We start from the raw sequence: 19,476 nt of genomic DNA, 5'->3' as shown, positions 1-19,476 counted from the left end.
TTTACGCTATTAGTGTAGACGGTTAATGGGAACAAAAGGCGACTCCAGGGTGTCTTATCCACAGGGCTATCTGCATTCTCAGCGGGCAGTTAAACATCTTTACATTTCTGCGCCCTTTAGGGGGTGAAAGCATTCCTTTGTCTTTTAGATTGTGGAGCTAACAGTCCCTTAAGCACACTGCCAGAGAAAGTATCACTTTGTTAGTAAAGTAAAGGGCTGAAAAGCTAAGCTAAACTATGTAGCTTCAAGAATAAAAAAGAGAAATAAGTACAGACATAACCTTGCTAGAAAGCATGCATATAATTCAGAAAATATCAGGGGTGTCGGCCGGCCATTCTTCACCGAGGGGCATCCCTGCACCCCTCGGCCCTTCTACTCATCAATTATTTATTATTTATTGCTTTTAGGAGAAAACCTCTATAGCATTTTAACAGAAAGCAGAAGGTCAAGAATAATATATAGATACTTCTTGATCATCCAATTAACCAGCAAACTTAGAAGGACCATGCATATATATTTAGACAAAGAACTGGAGGGAGAAGGAAACATTAACCAGATGGAGGCCATAAACCTGATTCGACATCTTATCTGGGCAGGATTCCTTTCTGATTGTCTCAAATGGGACTGTGTGCTCCTCCAATAATTAACTGAAAAATATCTTGAAAGTTACCTGCAGGTGGTCACATTCTCTTATGCTATCTAATTTTCCCAGGAGATAGTGCCTCCCAAGCAGCCACCCAAAGGAGTGAAAACTGGAGGTTAAGAAAGGAAAAGGAATGAAGGGCAATTAGAAGCAGCACAGGTTTCAGAACTATGTGAGGGGCTGGCCGGTTATTCTTCACCAAGGGGCGGCCCTGCACCCCTCAGCGTTAATCGGCTGGTCCCTGTCAAACAGCCAATCAAATGATGTAGCCACGGCTCCCAGCAGAGGAGCTGCTTCCAAGATGACTCACTCACATGACTGGCAAGTCGATGCTGGCTTTTGGCAGGAGGCCTTAGTTCTTCGTCATGTGGCGTCTCCATAGGGCTGCTTGAGTCTCCTTAAGGTTCCACATGGCCACTGACTTCCCCAGCGCAAGTGATCTGAGAGAGAGCAGGGCCAAGCTGCACTGTCTTTAATGATACAGTCTTGGAAGCCACACTCCATCATTCCCACACTTTTCTTGGTGACACAGCTCAGCCCTATTCTGTGTGGAGGGGACAACACAAGGGCGTGACTACCAGGAGGTGAGAATTGTTGGAGGTCAGCTTGGAGGTGGGTGATCATAGAAGTTAATTAATTTAAAAGTGAAGTAATGCATGCCTAGTGGATGGCAAGCAGTTAATTTGTGAACAAGAGAAGGCAAAAGGGAGAGAAATTTTAAAACAGGGGTTGAAATGACTTGTGTGGTTAGCGTGCTAAGGAATCAATACGAAGTTACTGAAAGTATTGCTTAGCAGCTGTTGAAGTTAGACGATGGTATTTTAGACATTTGGATAACTTTTTATTTGAATGTTTTATATGCTATTTTCCCCCCTGCTTAGGATCAGCAAAGTCTCTTCTAAGTGATCAACGAAGACAAATGTTCCAGAAATACCTAGAGGAAAAGCGACTGAAAAAATTGAGAAACCTCAGCGATGACCACTTATAGTGGGTGTTTATAGACATGATAAGCCTATTTTTCTTTCACGAATACCAGCACACCAACCAAAAAAGGTAAATTTAGTATCATAACTTGATATTCAGGAATAGTTCTTAACCAGACTCTTCTTTAAGAGATTATACTTGAGGAATTCCAAGATGGCGCCGTGAGTAGTCCTCTTTGTCTCTCGCCCTTCGAGTCTACAATTATTTGGACACTTATCGCTTGACAAAGGATATCCAGACAGCATCTCAGGACGTCTGAGACACCCACGCGACTATACATCGGAAGGCGGACGGACTTTCCTCCGGGAGGATGTGGAAATAGGTGAAAACTCTCCGACCCCGACGGGCAGCCTAGTACCCGCAAGCGGCTTTCTTCCAACGGACGCCCCCAGAGGATCCACACACATCTAGGGCAGGAGCGAGAACACAACAGAGGAGCGACGGTGGAAACAGGTGACCAGAACCCTACTTAAACCCCCCGCAATTACTCCTAAACGCAGAGGGAAACTTTGGAGTTGCACACCTGAGCCCGCGGGGAGAGTCTCTCCCCGCCATTGGCGGGGAGACCCGGCCTGGTGCTCGGGGCGCCCGGAGGGTCCCAGAGAGAGACACGGAGGGCACGGAGGTCTCCCAGCTGCCGTTGCCCGCCCCGTGGGACTAGGGATTGCCGGAGATCTCGGAGAGGACCGGGGCGGGGGAACTTTCAAAGGCGGGTCCGGCGACCCGGTGGGGAAGCGCCGGAGCTCCGCCAGGCAGCAGACAAAACTCTCAGTCTGCCCGTAGCAGAGGGGCCACGCTGAGCACTCAGGGCTCCCGGCAGAGGCCCGGACAGAAGCCCAGAGGGCGGGGCGACCCCCAGCTGCCGTTGCCCGCCCCGGGGGACTAGGGATTGCCGGAGATCTCGGAGAGGACCGGGGCGGGGGAACTTTCAAAGGCCGGATCGGCGACCCGGAGGGGAAGCGCCGGAGCTCCGCCAGGCAGCAGACAAAACTCTCTGTCTGCCGGTAGCAGAGGGGCCACGCTGAGCACTCAGGGCTCCCGGCAGAGGCCCGGACAGAAGCCCAGAGCGCGGGGCGACCCCCAGCTGCCGTTGCCCGCCCCGGGGGACTAGGGATTGCCGGAGATCTCGGAGAGGACCGGGGCGGGGGAACTTTCAAAGGCCGGATCGGCGACCCGGAGGGGAAGTGCCGGAGCTCCCCCAGGCAGCAGACAAAACTCTCTGTCTGCCGGTAGCAGAGGGGCCACGCTGAGCACTCAGGGCTCCCGGCAGAGGCCCGGAGAGAAGCCCAGAGCGCGGGGCGACCCCCAGCTGCCGTTGCCCGCCCCGTGGGACTAGGGATTGCCGGAGATCTCGGAGAGGACCGGGGTGGGGGAACTTTCAAAGGCGGGTCCGGCGACCCGGAGGGGAAGCGCCGGAGCTCCGCCAGGCAGCAGACAAAAATCTCTGTCTGCCGGTAGCAGAGGGGCCACGCTGAGCATTCAGAGCTCCCGGCAGAGGCCCGGAGAGAAGCCCAGAGGGCGGGGCGACCCCCAGCTGCCGTTGCCCACCCGGTGAGGCTAGGGATTGCCGGAGATCTCGGAGAGGACTGGGGCTGGAGAGAGTTCCAGAGACCCAGCTTAGTAGCCTAGGGGGAAGCCCTACAGGCTCACAGAAGCCTTAGGGAAAGCCTCTGCACAGCACCAGTAGAAGGCACCCAGCCGCCAGCCACAAGGCTGGAAGACCCCAGGGCAAAAGCAGCATAGCTAGGTGTACTAACCACAGACTGTAGAAGATGCCCCCCAATGGAGTTCCTGTAGCAAGGGATGATGGGGGCATCCCTTGAACATCTTCCCTATTCTGCCTGACAGTAATAGGTGCCTGGCGTATGGTCCCCAGGAGAGAAAAGGAGAAAGAAAAGGAGCCATTACCTTGAAAATCCCCCCACTGGGGTTCCTGTAGCAAGGGATGATGGGGGCATCCCTTGAACATCTTCCCTATTCTGCCTGGCAGGAATAGGTGCCTGGCGTATGGTCCCAGAGAAAGGGAGCCATTACCTTGAAAATCCCCCCACTGGGGTTCCTGTAGCAAGGGATGATCGGGGCATCCCTTGAACATCTTCCCTATTCTGCCTGGCAGGAATAGGTGCCTGGTGAATGGTCCCAGAGAAAGGGAGCCATTACCTTGAAAATCCCCCCATTGGGGTTCCTGTAGCAAGGGATGATGGGGGCATCCCTTGAACATCTTCCCTATTCTGCCTGGCAGGAATAGGTGCCTGGCGTATGGTCCCAGGAGAGAAAAGGACAAAGACAGTGAGAAAGAGAAAGACAGTGAGGAATTTTCCGCCAGTCTGGGGGACATTCTACCCAATTGCATCCTGGAGCCATTCTCCCAAGAAGGGGTTCCCATACTCCACCAAAGGTTAGAGTTTGGTACTTCCCTTGAACTGGAGTCCCGAGTGGGACTTTCCTCGCAGTTCAGAGCGTGGTCAGGTGCCAGAGGGAGGGATCCCAATCCAGCCTTAGGAAAAGAAACCTTCCACGGGAGTCTTGGAGATTTGCGGCCGTCCTAATGACTTAAGTGGCCGACCCGCGCCCACGTAAAATTTGTCTATTAGAGATAGAGTCAGGAAGGAATGGATTAATTCATTCTCCATCACCCTGAGGCTTAAGGTACTGAATCTCTTCAAGCTGAATGCCACAATTTGCCCCATAGAGTAGCCATGGGCAGCAAACGTGGATTCATACAGCCATCCAAGAAAGTTCCCGATGGAGCAGTGAATCTAGATCCATCCTTGAAAAAGAGAAAGGCATAAGGAAGAAAAGGGCACTTACCAGAACTCGAGCTCACAAGCCGATAAAGCAAGTCCCCGTACGGGCCACCAGAAATGATGCGGGATCGGTGAGCCGAGGAGTCGAAAGAAAGATTTCTTAGACTCTCAAGATCTGGCAGTAGTGCTCTTTTATTTAGAGAATAGTGAGGAATAGCATGGGGACAGGACCCATGGGCAGGCAGAGCTGGTGTGTGGGGACAAGACCCATGGGCAGTCAGAGCTCCTGCTGCTGCCCCCGCTGGCATGGGGACAGGTCCCATGGGCAGGCAGAGCTAGTGTGTGGGGACAAGACCCACAGGCAGTCAGAGCTCCTGCTGCTGCCGCTGCTGCTGCCCCCGCTGGCATGGGGACAGGACCCATGGGCAGGCAGAGCTGGTGCGTGGGGACAGGACCCACGGGCAGTCAGAGCTCCTGCTGCTGCCGCTGCTGCTGCCCCCGCTGGCATGGGGACAGGACCCATGGGCAGGCAGAGCTGGTGCGTGGGGACAGGACCCACGGGCAGTCAGAGCTCCTGCTGCTGCCCTGAGTTGAGGGTTAGGGCTAATTTTATAAGGCATGGGTACGTGACTTATTTTTACTGGAAAAAAAAAGAAAAGATGATGTAAAAAGTCATTAAATGATTTCAGTGCAGATGGGGTCTGGTTATTGTGCGGTCATATAACTTTAGATACGAATCTGGCCATATAGATCGGCATGCAGGTGAGGATGCCCCAGGCTTCTCTCCCTGGGGCGGTCCTAATTCATACCATAAAAAAAGTCCACTGGGTCGTATAGTTTGGCATGTAGGCCAGGTCACCTTGGGCTTCTCTAGCTGGGGCAGCCTTAATCCACATCAGTAGCCACTCACATTTTTCAAACAAGTTTAAATAAACATGAGAGTACATAGTAGAAACCTGAGTTGAGAATCATAGGTGGGAGGTAAGGAATCTGACAGGTTGCAGTCAAGGTGTCATCCAGGGGTGCCTCTGAAGCTTGACTGAGGCTGGAGGAGTGCCGGGGTCCCGCCCCGGCGGAGTCCAGGTTCCTGAGGGGTGGACGGCGTCGGCACGATGAGTGAGGGGGAAATAAAGGGGACGTGAGACTTGGGTTGGTGTTAGCAAGTCCGACTTTACTGTGCACAAGTGTCGTTTATATATTTTTCAGGATTAGTACAGAAATAGTTCTACAAATATTCTCAGAGAGATAAGGAAATAAAAAACGAGCACAAGAATATTTATTAGCATTCTATTCTATAGAGCATAAGGTTAATGGTAGTCTTCTCCGCAATTAACTGGTGTTTGTTTTCTCTAAGCTAAAGGAGATAGGTACCTAGGCGTCTGTTGTGATTCATGGTAAAGTTAAATCCAAGAGAGAAGGTCCAGGCCTCCGGACAGGACAGCAGTCCGTCTGGTTGCATCCTGGTGGAGCCATCCCTGCCTCCCTCAATCATTTACGCTATTAGTGTAGACGGTTAATGGGAACAAAAGGCGACTCCAGGGTGTCTTATCCACAGGGCTATCTGCATTCTCAGCGGGCAGTTAAACATCTTTACATTTCTGCGCCCTTTAGGGGGTGAAAGCATTCCTTTGTCTTTTAGATTGTGGAGCTAACAGTCCCTTAAGCACACTGCCAGAGAAAGTATCACTTTGTTAGTAAAGTAAAGGGCTGAAAAGCTAAGCTAAACTATGTAGCTTCAAGAATAAAAAAGAGAAATAAGTACAGACATAACCTTGCTAGAAAGCATGCATATAATTCAGAAAATATCAGGGGTGTCGGCCGGCCATTCTTCACCGAGGGGCATCCCTGCACCCCTCGGCCCTTCTACTCATCAATTATTTATTATTTATTGCTTTTAGGAGAAAACCTCTATAGCATTTTAACAGAAAGCAGAAGGTCAAGAATAATATATAGATACTTCTTGATCATCCAATTAACCAGCAAACTTAGAAGGACCATGCATATATATTTAGACAAAGAACTGGAGGGAGAAGGAAACATTAACCAGATGGAGGCCATAAACCTGATTCGACATCTTATCTGGGCAGGATTCCTTTCTGATTGTCTCAAATGGGACTGTGTGCTCCTCCAATAATTAACTGAAAAATATCTTGAAAGTTACCTGCAGGTGGTCACATTCTCTTATGCTATCTAATTTTCCCAGGAGATAGTGCCTCCCAAGCAGCCACCCAAAGGAGTGAAAACTGGAGGTTAAGAAAGGAAAAGGAATGAAGGGCAATTAGAAGCAGCACAGGTTTCAGAACTATGTGAGGGGCTGGCCGGTTATTCTTCACCAAGGGGCGGCCCTGCACCCCTCAGCGTTAATCGGCTGGTCCCTGTCAAACAGCCAATCAAATGATGTAGCCACGGCTCCCAGCAGAGGAGCTGCTTCCAAGATGACTCACTCACATGACTGGCAAGTCGATGCTGGCTTTTGGCAGGAGGCCTTAGTTCTTCGTCATGTGGCGTCTCCATAGGGCTGCTTGAGTCTCCTTAAGGTTCCACATGGCCACTGACTTCCCCAGCGCAAGTGATCTGAGAGAGAGCAGGGCCAAGCTGCACTGTCTTTAATGATACAGTCTTGGAAGCCACACTCCATCATTCCCACACTTTTCTTGGTGACACAGCTCAGCCCTATTCTGTGTGGAGGGGACAACACAAGGGCGTGACTACTAGGAGGTGAGAATTGTTGGAGGTCAGCTTGGAGGTGGGTGATCATAGAAGTTAATTAATTTAAAAGTGAAGTAATGCATGCCTAGTGGATGGCAAGCAGTTAATTTGTGAACAAGAGAAGGCAAAAGGGAGAGAAATTTTAAAACAGGGGTTGAAATGACTTGTGTGGTTAGCGTGCTAAGGAATCAATACGAAGTTACTGAAAGTATTGCTTAGCAGCTGTTGAAGTTAGACGATGGTATTTTAGACATTTGGATAACTTTTTATTTGAATGTTTTATATGCTATTTTCCCCCCTGCTTAGGATCAGCAAAGTCTCTTCTAAGTGATCAACGAAGACAAATGTTCCAGAAATACCTAGAGGAAAAGCGACTGAAAAAATTGAGAAACCTCAGCGATGACCACTTATAGTGGGTGTTTATAGACATGATAAGCCTATTTTTCTTTCACGAATACCAGCACACCAACCAAAAAAGGTAAATTTAGTATCATAACTTGATATTCAGGAATAGTTCTTAACCAGACTCTTCTTTAAGAGATTATACTTGAGGAATTCCAAGATGGCGCCGTGAGTAGTCCTCTTTGTCTCTCGCCCTTCGAGTCTACAATTATTTGGACACTTATCGCTTGACAAAGGATATCCAGACAGCATCTCAGGACGTCTGAGACACCCACGCGACTATACATCGGAAGGCGGACGGACTTTCCTCCGGGAGGATGTGGAAATAGGTGAAAACTCTCCGACCCCGACGGGCAGCCTAGTACCCGCAAGCGGCTTTCTTCCAACGGACGCCCCCAGAGGATCCACACACATCTAGGGCAGGAGCGAGAACACAACAGAGGAGCGACGGTGGAAACAGGTGACCAGAACCCTACTTAAACCCCCCGCAATTACTCCTAAACGCAGAGGGAAACTTTGGAGTTGCACACCTGAGCCCGCGGGGAGAGTCTCTCCCCGCCATTGGCGGGGAGACCCGGCCTGGTGCTCGGGGCGCCCGGAGGGTCCCAGAGAGAGACACGGAGGGCACGGAGGTCTCCCAGCTGCCGTTGCCCGCCCCGTGGGACTAGGGATTGCCGGAGATCTCGGAGAGGACCGGGGCGGGGGAACTTTCAAAGGCCGGATCGGCGACCCGGAGGGGAAGCGCCGGAGCTCCGCCAGGCAGCAGACAAAACTCTCTGTCTGCCGGTAGCAGAGGGGCCACGCTGAGCACTCAGGGCTCCCGGCAGAGGCCCGGACAGAAGCCCAGAGCGCGGGGCGACCCCCAGCTGCCGTTGCCCGCCCCGGGGGACTAGGGATTGCCGGAGATCTCGGAGAGGACCGGGGCGGGGGAACTTTCAAAGGCCGGATCGGCGACCCGGAGGGGAAGTGCCGGAGCTCCCCCAGGCAGCAGACAAAACTCTCTGTCTGCCGGTAGCAGAGGGGCCACGCTGAGCACTCAGGGCTCCCGGCAGAGGCCCGGAGAGAAGCCCAGAGCGCGGGGCGACCCCCAGCTGCCGTTGCCCGCCCCGTGGGACTAGGGATTGCCGGAGATCTCGGAGAGGACCGGGGTGGGGGAACTTTCAAAGGCGGGTCCGGCGACCCGGAGGGGAAGCGCCGGAGCTCCGCCAGGCAGCAGACAAAAATCTCTGTCTGCCGGTAGCAGAGGGGCCACGCTGAGCATTCAGAGCTCCCGGCAGAGGCCCGGAGAGAAGCCCAGAGGGCGGGGCGACCCCCAGCTGCCGTTGCCCACCCGGTGAGGCTAGGGATTGCCGGAGATCTCGGAGAGGACTGGGGCTGGAGAGAGTTCCAGAGACCCAGCTTAGTAGCCTAGGGGGAAGCCCTACAGGCTCACAGAAGCCTTAGGGAAAGCCTCTGCACAGCACCAGTAGAAGGCACCCAGCCGCCAGCCACAAGGCTGGAAGACCCCAGGGCAAAAGCAGCATAGCTAGGTGTACTAACCACAGACTGTAGAAGATGCCCCCCAATGGAGTTCCTGTAGCAAGGGATGATGGGGGCATCCCTTGAACATCTTCCCTATTCTGCCTGACAGTAATAGGTGCCTGGCGTATGGTCCCCAGGAGAGAAAAGGAGAAAGAAAAGGAGCCATTACCTTGAAAATCCCCCCACTGGGGTTCCTGTAGCAAGGGATGATGGGGGCATCCCTTGAACATCTTCCCTATTCTGCCTGGCAGGAATAGGTGCCTGGCGTATGGTCCCAGAGAAAGGGAGCCATTACCTTGAAAATCCCCCCACTGGGGTTCCTGTAGCAAGGGATGATCGGGGCATCCCTTGAACATCTTCCCTATTCTGCCTGGCAGGAATAGGTGCCTGGTGAATGGTCCCAGAGAAAGGGAGCCATTACCTTGAAAATCCCCCCATTGGGGTTCCTGTAGCAAGGGATGATGGGGGCATCCCTTGAACATCTTCCCTATTCTGCCTGGCAGGAATAGGTGCCTGGCGTATGGTCCCAGGAGAGAAAAGGACAAAGACAGTGAGAAAGAGAAAGACAGTGAGGAATTTTCCGCCAGTCTGGGGGACATTCTACCCAATTGCATCCTGGAGCCATTCTCCCAAGAAGGGGTTCCCATACTCCACCAAAGGTTAGAGTTTGGTACTTCCCTTGAACTGGAGTCCCGAGTGGGACTTTCCTCGCAGTTCAGAGCGTGGTCAGGTGCCAGAGGGAGGGATCCCAATCCAGCCTTAGGAAAAGAAACCTTCCACGGGAGTCTTGGAGATTTGCGGCCGTCCTAATGACTTAAGTGGCCGACCCGCGCCCACGTAAAATTTGTCTATTAGAGATAGAGTCAGGAAGGAATGGATTAATTCATTCTCCATCACCCTGAGGCTTAAGGTACTGAATCTCTTCAAGCTGAATGCCACAATTTGCCCCATAGAGTAGCCATGGGCAGCAAACGTGGATTCATACAGCCATCCAAGAAAGTTCCCGATGGAGCAGTGAATCTAGATCCATCCTTGAAAAAGAGAAAGGCATAAGGAAGAAAAGGGCACTTACCAGAACTCGAGCTCACAAGCCGATAAAGCAAGTCCCCGTACGGGCCACCAGAAATGATGCGGGATCGGTGAGCCGAGGAGTCGAAAGAAAGATTTCTTAGACTCTCAAGATCTGGCAGTAGTGCTCTTTTATTTAGAGAATAGTGAGGAATAGCATGGGGACAGGACCCATGGGCAGGCAGAGCTGGTGTGTGGGGACAAGACCCACGGGCAGTCAGAGCTCCTGCTGCTGCCCCCGCTGGCATGGGGACAGGTCCCATGGGCAGGCAGAGCTAGTGTGTGGGGACAAGACCCACAGGCAGTCAGAGCTCCTGCTGCTGCCGCTGCTGCTGCCCCCGCTGGCATGGGGACAGGACCCATGGGCAGGCAGAGCTGGTGCGTGGGGACAGGACCCACGGGCAGTCAGAGCTCCTGCTACTGCCGCTGCTGCTGCCCCCGCTGGCATGGGGACAGGACCCATGGGCAGGCAGAGCTGGTGCGTGGGGACAGGACCCACGGGCAGTCAGAGCTCCTGCTGCTGCCCTGAGTTGAGGGTTAGGGCTAATTTTATAAGGCATGGGTACGTGACTTATTTTTACTGGAAAAAAAAAGAAAAGATGATGTAAAAAGTCATTAAATGATTTCAGTGCAGATGGGGTCTGGTTATTGTGCGGTCATATAACTTTAGATACGAATCTGGCCATATAGATCGGCATGCAGGTGAGGATGCCCCAGGCTTCTCTCCCTGGGGCGGTCCTAATTCATACCATAAAAAAAGTCCACTGGGTCGTATAGTTTGGCATGTAGGCCAGGTCACCTTGGGCTTCTCTAGCTGGGGCAGCCTTAATCCACATCAGTAGCCACTCACATTTTTCAAACAAGTTTAAATAAACATGAGAGTACATAGTAGAAACCTGAGTTGAGAATCATAGGTGGGAGGTAAGGAATCTGACAGGTTGCAGTCAAGGTGTCATCCAGGGGTGCCTCTGAAGCTTGACTGAGGCTGGAGGAGTGCCGGGGTCCCGCCCCGGCGGAGTCCAGGTTCCTGAGGGGTGGACGGCGTCGGCACGATGAGTGAGGGGGAAATAAAGGGGACGTGAGACTTGGGTTGGTGTTAGCAAGTCCGACTTTACTGTGCACAAGTGTCGTTTATATATTTTTCAGGATTAGTACAGAAATAGTTCTACAAATATTCTCAGAGAGATAAGGAAATAAAAAACGAGCACAAGAATATTTATTAGCATTCTATTCTATAGAGCATAAGGTTAATGGTAGTCTTCTCCGCAATTAACTGGTGTTTGTTTTCTCTAAGCTAAAGGAGATAGGTACCTAGGCGTCTGTTGTGATTCATGGTAAAGTTAAATCCAAGAGAGAAGGTCCAGGCCTCCGGACAGGACAGCAGTCCGTCTGGTTGCATCCTGGTGGAGCCATCCCTGCCTCCCTCAATCATTTACGCTATTAGTGTAGACGGTTAATGGGAACAAAAGGCGACTCCAGGGTGTCTTATCCACAGGGCTATCTGCATTCTCAGCGGGCAGTTAAACATCTTTACATTTCTGCGCCCTTTAGGGGGTGAAAGCATTCCTTTGTCTTTTAGATTGTGGAGCTAACAGTCCCTTAAGCACACTGCCAGAGAAAGTATCACTTTGTTAGTAAAGTAAAGGGCTGAAAAGCTAAGCTAAACTATGTAGCTTCAAGAATAAAAAAGAGAAATAAGTACAGACATAACCTTGCTAGAAAGCATGCATATAATTCAGAAAATATCAGGGGTGTCGGCCGGCCATTCTTCACCGAGGGGCATCCCTGCACCCCTCGGCCCTTCTACTCATCAATTATTTATTATTTATTGCTTTTAGGAGAAAACCTCTATAGCATTTTAACAGAAAGCAGAAGGTCAAGAATAATATATAGATACTTCTTGATCATCCAATTAACCAGCAAACTTAGAAGGACCATGCATATATATTTAGACAAAGAACTGGAGGGAGAAGGAAACATTAACCAGATGGAGGCCATAAACCTGATTCGACATCTTATCTGGGCAGGATTCCTTTCTGATTGTCTCAAATGGGACTGTGTGCTCCTCCAATAATTAACTGAAAAATATCTTGAAAGTTACCTGCAGGTGGTCACATTCTCTTATGCTATCTAATTTTCCCAGGAGATAGTGCCTCCCAAGCAGCCACCCAAAGGAGTGAAAACTGGAGGTTAAGAAAGGAAAAGGAATGAAGGGCAGTTAGAAGCAGCACAGGTTTCAGAACTATGTGAGGGGCTGGCCGGTTATTCTTCACCAAGGGGCGGCCCTGCACCCCTCAGCGTTAATCGGCTGGTCCCTGTCAAACAGCCAATCAAATGATGTAGCCACGGCTCCCAGCAGAGGAGCTGCTTCCAAGATGACTCACTCACATGACTGGCAAGTCGATGCTGGCTTTTGGCAGGAGGCCTTAGTTCTTCGTCATGTGGCGTCTCCATAGGGCTGCTTGAGTCTCCTTAAGGTTCCACATGGCCACTGACTTCCCCAGCGCAAGTGATCTGAGAGAGAGCAGGGCCAAGCTGCACTGTCTTTAATGATACAGTCTTGGAAGCCACACTCCATCATTCCCACACTTTTCTTGGTGACACAGCTCAGCCCTATTCTGTGTGGAGGGGACAACACAAGGGCGTGACTACCAGGAGGTGAGAATTGTTGGAGGTCAGCTTGGAGGTGGGTGATCATAGAAGTTAATTAATTTAAAAGTGAAGTAATGCATGCCTAGTGGATGGCAAGCAGTTAATTTGTGAACAAGAGAAGGCAAAAGGGAGAGAAATTTTAAAACAGGGGTTGAAATGACTTGTGTGGTTAGCGTGCTAAGGAATCAATACGAAGTTACTGAAAGTATTGCTTAGCAGCTGTTGAAGTTAGACAATGGTATTTTAGACATTTGGATAACTTTTTATTTGAATGTTTTATATGCTATTTTCCCCCCTGCTTAGGATCAGCAAAGTCTCTTCTAAGTGATCAACGAAGACAAATGTTCCAGAAATACCTAGAGGAAAAGCGACTGAAAAAATTGAGAAACCTCAGCGATGACCACTTATAGTGGGTGTTTATAGACATGATAAGCCTATTTTTCTTTCACGAATACCAGCACACCAACCAAAAAAGGTAAATTTAGTATCATAACTTGATATTCAGGAATAGTTCTTAACCAGACTCTTCTTTAAGAGATTATACTTGAGGAATTCCAAGATGGCGCCGTGAGTAGTCCTCTTTGTCTCTCGCCCTTCGAGTCTACAATTATTTGGACACTTATCGCTTGACAAAGGATATCCAGACAGCATCTCAGGACGTCTGAGACACCCACGCGACTATACATCGGAAGGCGGACGGACTTTCCTCCGGGAGGATGTGGAAATAGGTGAAAACTCTCCGACCCCGACGGGCAGCCTAGTACCCGCAAGCGGCTTTCTTCCAACGGACGCCCCCAGAGGATCCACACACATCTAGGGCAGGAGCGAGAACACAACAGAGGAGCGACGGTGGAAACAGGTGACCAGAACCCTACTTAAACCCCCCGCAATTACTCCTAAAGGCAGAGGGAAACTTTGGAGTTGCACACCTGAGCCCGCGGGGAGAGTCTCTCCCCGCCATTGGCGGGGAGACCCGGCCTGGTGCTCGGGGCGCCCGGAGGGTCCCAGAGAGAGACACGGAGGGCACGGAGGTCTCCCAGCTGCCGTTGCCCGCCCCGTGGGACTAGGGATTGCCGGAGATCTCGGAGAGGACCGGGGCGGGGGAACTTTCAAAGGCGGGTCCGGCGACCCGGTGGGGAAGCGCCGGAGCTCCGCCAGGCAGCAGACAAAACTCTCAGTCTGCCCGTAGCAGAGGGGCCACGCTGAGCACTCAGGGCTCCCGGCAGAGGCCCGGACAGAAGCCCAGAGCGCGGGGCGACCCCCAGCTGCCGTTGCCCGCCCCGGGGGACTAGGGATTGCCGGAGATCTCGGAGAGGACCGGGGCGGGGGAACTTTCAAAGGCCGGATCGGCGACCCGGAGGGGAAGCGCCGGAGCTCCGCCAGGCAGCAGACAAAACTCTCTGTCTGCCGGTAGCAGAGGGGCCACGCTGAGCACTCAGGGCTCCCGGCAGAGGCCCGGACAGAAGCCCAGAGCGCGGGGCGACCCCCAGCTGCCGTTGCCCGCCCCGGGGGACTAGGGATTGCCGGAGATCTCGGAGAGGACCGGGGCGGGGGAACTTTCAAAGGCCGGATCGGCGACCCGGAGGGGAAGTGCCGGAGCTCCCCCAGGCAGCAGACAAAACTCTCTGTCTGCCGGTAGCAGAGGGGCCACGCTGAGCACTCAGGGCTCCCGGCAGAGGCCCGGACAGAAGCCCAGAGCGCGGGGCGACCCCCAGCTGCCGTTGCCCGCCCCGTGGGACTAGGGATTGCCGGAGATCTCGGAGAGGACCGGGGTGGGGGAACTTTCAAAGGCGGGTCCGGCGACCCGGAGGGGAAGCGCCGGAGCTCCGCCAGGCAGCAGACAAAAATCTCTGTCTGCCGGTAGCAGAGGGGCCACGCTGAGCATTCAGAGCTCCCGGCAGAGGCCCGGAGAGAAGCCCAGAGGGCGGGGCGACCCCCAGCTGCCGTTGCCCACCCGGTGAGGCTAGGGATTGCCGGAGATCTCGGAGAGGACTGGGGCTGGAGAGAGTTCCAGAGACCCAGCTTAGTAGCCTAGGGGGAAGCCCTACAGGCTCACAGAAGCCTTAGGGAAAGCCTCTGCACAGCACCAGTAGAAGGCACCCAGCCGCCAGCCACAAGGCTGGAAGACCCCAGGGCAAAAGCAGCATAGCTAGGTGTACTAACCACAGACTGTAGAAGATGCCCCCCAATGGAGTTCCTGTAGCAAGGGATGATGGGGGCATCCCTTGAACATCTTCCCTATTCTGCCTGACAGTAATAGGTGCCTGGCGTATGGTCCCCAGGAGAGAAAAGGAGAAAGAAAAGGAGCCATTACCTTGAAAATCCCCCCACTGGGGTTCCTGTAGCAAGGGATGATGGGGGCATCCCTTGAACATCTTCCCTATTCTGCCTGGCAGGAATAGGTGCCTGGCGTATGGTCCCAGAGAAAGGGAGCCATTACCTTGAAAATCCCCCCACTGGGGTTCCTGTAGCAAGGGATGATCGGGGCATCCCTTGAACATCTTCCCTATTCTGCCTGGCAGGAATAGGTGCCTGGTGAATGGTCCCAGAGAAAGGGAGCCATTACCTTGAAAATCCCCCCATTGGGGTTCCTGTAGCAAGGGATGATGGGGGCATCCCTTGAACATCTTCCCTATTCTGCCTGGCAGGAATAGGTGCCTGGCGTATGGTCCCAGGAGAGAAAAGGACAAAGACAGTGAGAAAGAGAAAGACAGTGAGGAATTTTCCGCCAGTCTGGGGGACATTCTACCCAATTGCATCCTGGAGCCATTCTCCCAAGAAGGGGTTCCCATACTCCACCAAAGGTTAGAGTTTGGTACTTCCCTTGAACTGGAGTCCCGAGTGGGACTTTCCTCGCAGTTCAGAGCGTGGTCAGGTGCCAGAGGGAGGGATCCCAATCCAGCCTTAGGAAAAGAAACCTTCCACGGGAGTCTTGGAGATTTGCGGCCGTCCTAATGACTTAAGTGGCCGACCCGCGCCCACGTAAAATTTGTCTATTAGAGATAGAGTCAGGAAGGAATGGATTAATTCATTCTCCATCACCCTGAGGCTTAAGGTACTGAATCTCTTCAAGCTGAATGCCACAATTTGCCCCATAGAGTAGCCATGGGCAGCAAACGTGGATTCATACAGCCATCCAAGAAAGTTCCCGATGGAGCAGTGAATCTAGATCCATCCTTGAAAAAGAGAAAGGCATAAGGAAGAAAAGGGCACTTACCAGAACTCGAGCTCACAAGCCGATAAAGCAAGTCCCCGTACGGGCCACCAGAAATGATGCGGGATCGGTGAGCCGAGGAGTCGAAAGAAAGATTTCTTAGACTCTCAAGATCTGGCAGTAGTGCTCTTTTATTTAGAGAATAGTGAGGAATAGCATGGGGACAGGACCCATGGGCAGGCAGAGCTGGTGTGTGGGGACAAGACCCATGGGCAGTCAGAGCTCCTGCTGCTGCCCCCGCTGGCATGGGGACAGGTCCCATGGGCAGGCAGAGCTAGTGTGTGGGGACAAGACCCACAGGCAGTCAGAGCTCCTGCTGCTGCCGCTGCTGCTGCCCCCGCTGGCATGGGGACAGGACCCATGGGCAGGCAGAGCTGGTGCGTGGGGACAGGACCCACGGGCAGTCAGAGCTCCTGCTGCTGCCGCTGCTGCTGCCCCCGCTGGCATGGGGACAGGACCCATGGGCAGGCAGAGCTGGTGCGTGGGGACAGGACCCACGGGCAGTCAGAGCTCCTGCTGCTGCCCTGAGTTGAGGGTTAGGGCTAATTTTATAAGGCATGGGTACGTGACTTATTTTTACTGGAAAAAAAAAGAAAAGATGATGTAAAAAGTCATTAAATGATTTCAGTGCAGATGGGGTCTGGTTATTGTGCGGTCATATAACTTTAGATACGAATCTGGCCATATAGATCGGCATGCAGGTGAGGATGCCCCAGGCTTCTCTCCCTGGGGCGGTCCTAATTCATACCATAAAAAAAGTCCACTGGGTCGTATAGTTTGGCATGTAGGCCAGGTCACCTTGGGCTTCTCTAGCTGGGGCAGCCTTAATCCACATCAGTAGCCACTCACATTTTTCAAACAAGTTTAAATAAACATGAGAGTACATAGTAGAAACCTGAGTTGAGAATCATAGGTGGGAGGTAAGGAATCTGACAGGTTGCAGTCAAGGTGTCATCCAGGGGTGCCTCTGAAGCTTGACTGAGGCTGGAGGAGTGCCGGGGTCCCGCCCCGGCGGAGTCCAGGTTCCTGAGGGGTGGACGGCGTCGGCACGATGAGTGAGGGGGAAATAAAGGGGACGTGAGACTTGGGTTGGTGTTAGCAAGTCCGACTTTACTGTGCACAAGTGTCGTTTATATATTTTTCAGGATTAGTACAGAAATAGTTCTACAAATATTCTCAGAGAGATAAGGAAATAAAAAACGAGCACAAGAATATTTATTAGCATTCTATTCTATAGAGCATAAGGTTAATGGTAGTCTTCTCCGCAATTAACTGGTGTTTGTTTTCTCTAAGCTAAAGGAGATAGGTACCTAGGCGTCTGTTGTGATTCATGGTAAAGTTAAATCCAAGAGAGAAGGTCCAGGCCTCCGGACAGGACAGCAGTCCGTCTGGTTGCATCCTGGTGGAGCCATCCCTGCCTCCCTCAATCATTTACGCTATTAGTGTAGACGGTTAATGGGAACAAAAGGCGACTCCAGGGTGTCTTATCCACAGGGCTATCTGCATTCTCAGCGGGCAGTTAAACATCTTTACATTTCTGCGCCCTTTAGGGGGTGAAAGCATTCCTTTGTCTTTTAGATTGTGGAGCTAACAGTCCCTTAAGCACACTGCCAGAGAAAGTATCACTTTGTTAGTAAAGTAAAGGGCTGAAAAGCTAAGCTAAACTATGTAGCTTCAAGAATAAAAAAGAGAAATAAGTACAGACATAACCTTGCTAGAAAGCATGCATATAATTCAGAAAATATCAGGGGTGTCGGCCGGCCATTCTTCACCGAGGGGCATCCCTGCACCCCTCGGCCCTTCTACTCATCAATTATTTATTATTTATTGCTTTTAGGAGAAAACCTCTATAGCATTTTAACAGAAAGCAGAAGGTCAAGAATAATATATAGATACTTCTTGATCATCCAATTAACCAGCAAACTTAGAAGGACCATGCATATATATTTAGACAAAGAACTGGAGGGAGAAGGAAACATTAACCAGATGGAGGCCATAAACCTGATTCGACATCTTATCTGGGCAGGATTCCTTTCTGATTGTCTCAAATGGGACTGTGTGCTCCTCCAATAATTAACTGAAAAATATCTTGAAAGTTACCTGCAGGTGGTCACATTCTCTTATGCTATCTAATTTTCCCAGGAGATAGTGCCTCCCAAGCAGCCACCCAAAGGAGTGAAAACTGGAGGTTAAGAAAGGAAAAGGAATGAAGGGCAGTTAGAAGCAGCACAGGTTTCAGAACTATGTGAGGGGCTGGCCGGTTATTCTTCACCAAGGGGCGGCCCTGCACCCCTCAGCGTTAATCGGCTGGTCCCTGTCAAACAGCCAATCAAATGATGTAGCCACGGCTCCCAGCAGAGGAGCTGCTTCCAAGATGACTCACTCACATGACTGGCAAGTCGATGCTGGCTTTTGGCAGGAGGCCTTAGTTCTTCGTCATGTGGCGTCTCCATAGGGCTGCTTGAGTCTCCTTAAGGTTCCACATGGCCACTGACTTCCCCAGCGCAAGTGATCTGAGAGAGAGCAGGGCCAAGCTGCACTGTCTTTAATGATACAGTCTTGGAAGCCACACTCCATCATTCCCACACTTTTCTTGGTGACACAGCTCAGCCCTATTCTGTGTGGAGGGGACAACACAAGGGCGTGACTACCAGGAGGTGAGAATTGTTGGAGGTCAGCTTGGAGGTGGGTGATCATAGAAGTTAATTAATTTAAAAGTGAAGTAATGCATGCCTAGTGGATGGCAAGCAGTTAATTTGTGAACAAGAGAAGGCAAAAGGGAGAGAAATTTTAAAACAGGGGTTGAAATGACTTGTGTGGTTAGCGTGCTAAGGAATCAATACGAAGTTACTGAAAGTATTGCTTAGCAGCTGTTGAAGTTAGACAATGGTATTTTAGACATTTGGATAACTTTTTATTTGAATGTTTTATATGCTATTTTCCCCCCTGCTTAGGATCAGCAAAGTCTCTTCTAAGTGATCAACGAAGACAAATGTTCCAGAAATACCTAGAGGAAAAGCGACTGAAAAAATTGAGAAACCTCAGCGATGACCACTTATAGTGGGTGTTTATAGACATGATAAGCCTATTTTTCTTTCACGAATACCAGCACACCAACCAAAAAAGGTAAATTTAGTATCATAACTTGATATTCAGGAATAGTTCTTAACCAGACTCTTCTTTAAGAGATTATACTTGAGGAATTCCAAGATGGCGCCGTGAGTAGTCCTCTTTGTCTCTCGCCCTTCGAGTCTACAATTATTTGGACACTTATCGCTTGACAAAGGATATCCAGACAGCATCTCAGGACGTCTGAGACACCCACGCGACTATACATCGGAAGGCGGACGGACTTTCCTCCGGGAGGATGTGGAAATAGGTGAAAACTCTCCGACCCCGACGGGCAGCCTAGTACCCGCAAGCGGCTTTCTTCCAACGGACGCCCCCAGAGGATCCACACACATCTAGGGCAGGAGCGAGAACACAACAGAGGAGCGACGGTGGAAACAGGTGACCAGAACCCTACTTAAACCCCC

The sequence above is a fragment of the Equus caballus genome, chromosome 20, assembly GCF_041296265.1.
Source record: "Equus caballus isolate H_3958 breed thoroughbred chromosome 20, TB-T2T, whole genome shotgun sequence".
Lineage (NCBI taxonomy): Eukaryota > Metazoa > Chordata > Mammalia > Perissodactyla > Equidae > Equus > Equus caballus.
Note: the sequence above shows the minus strand (reverse complement) of the source record.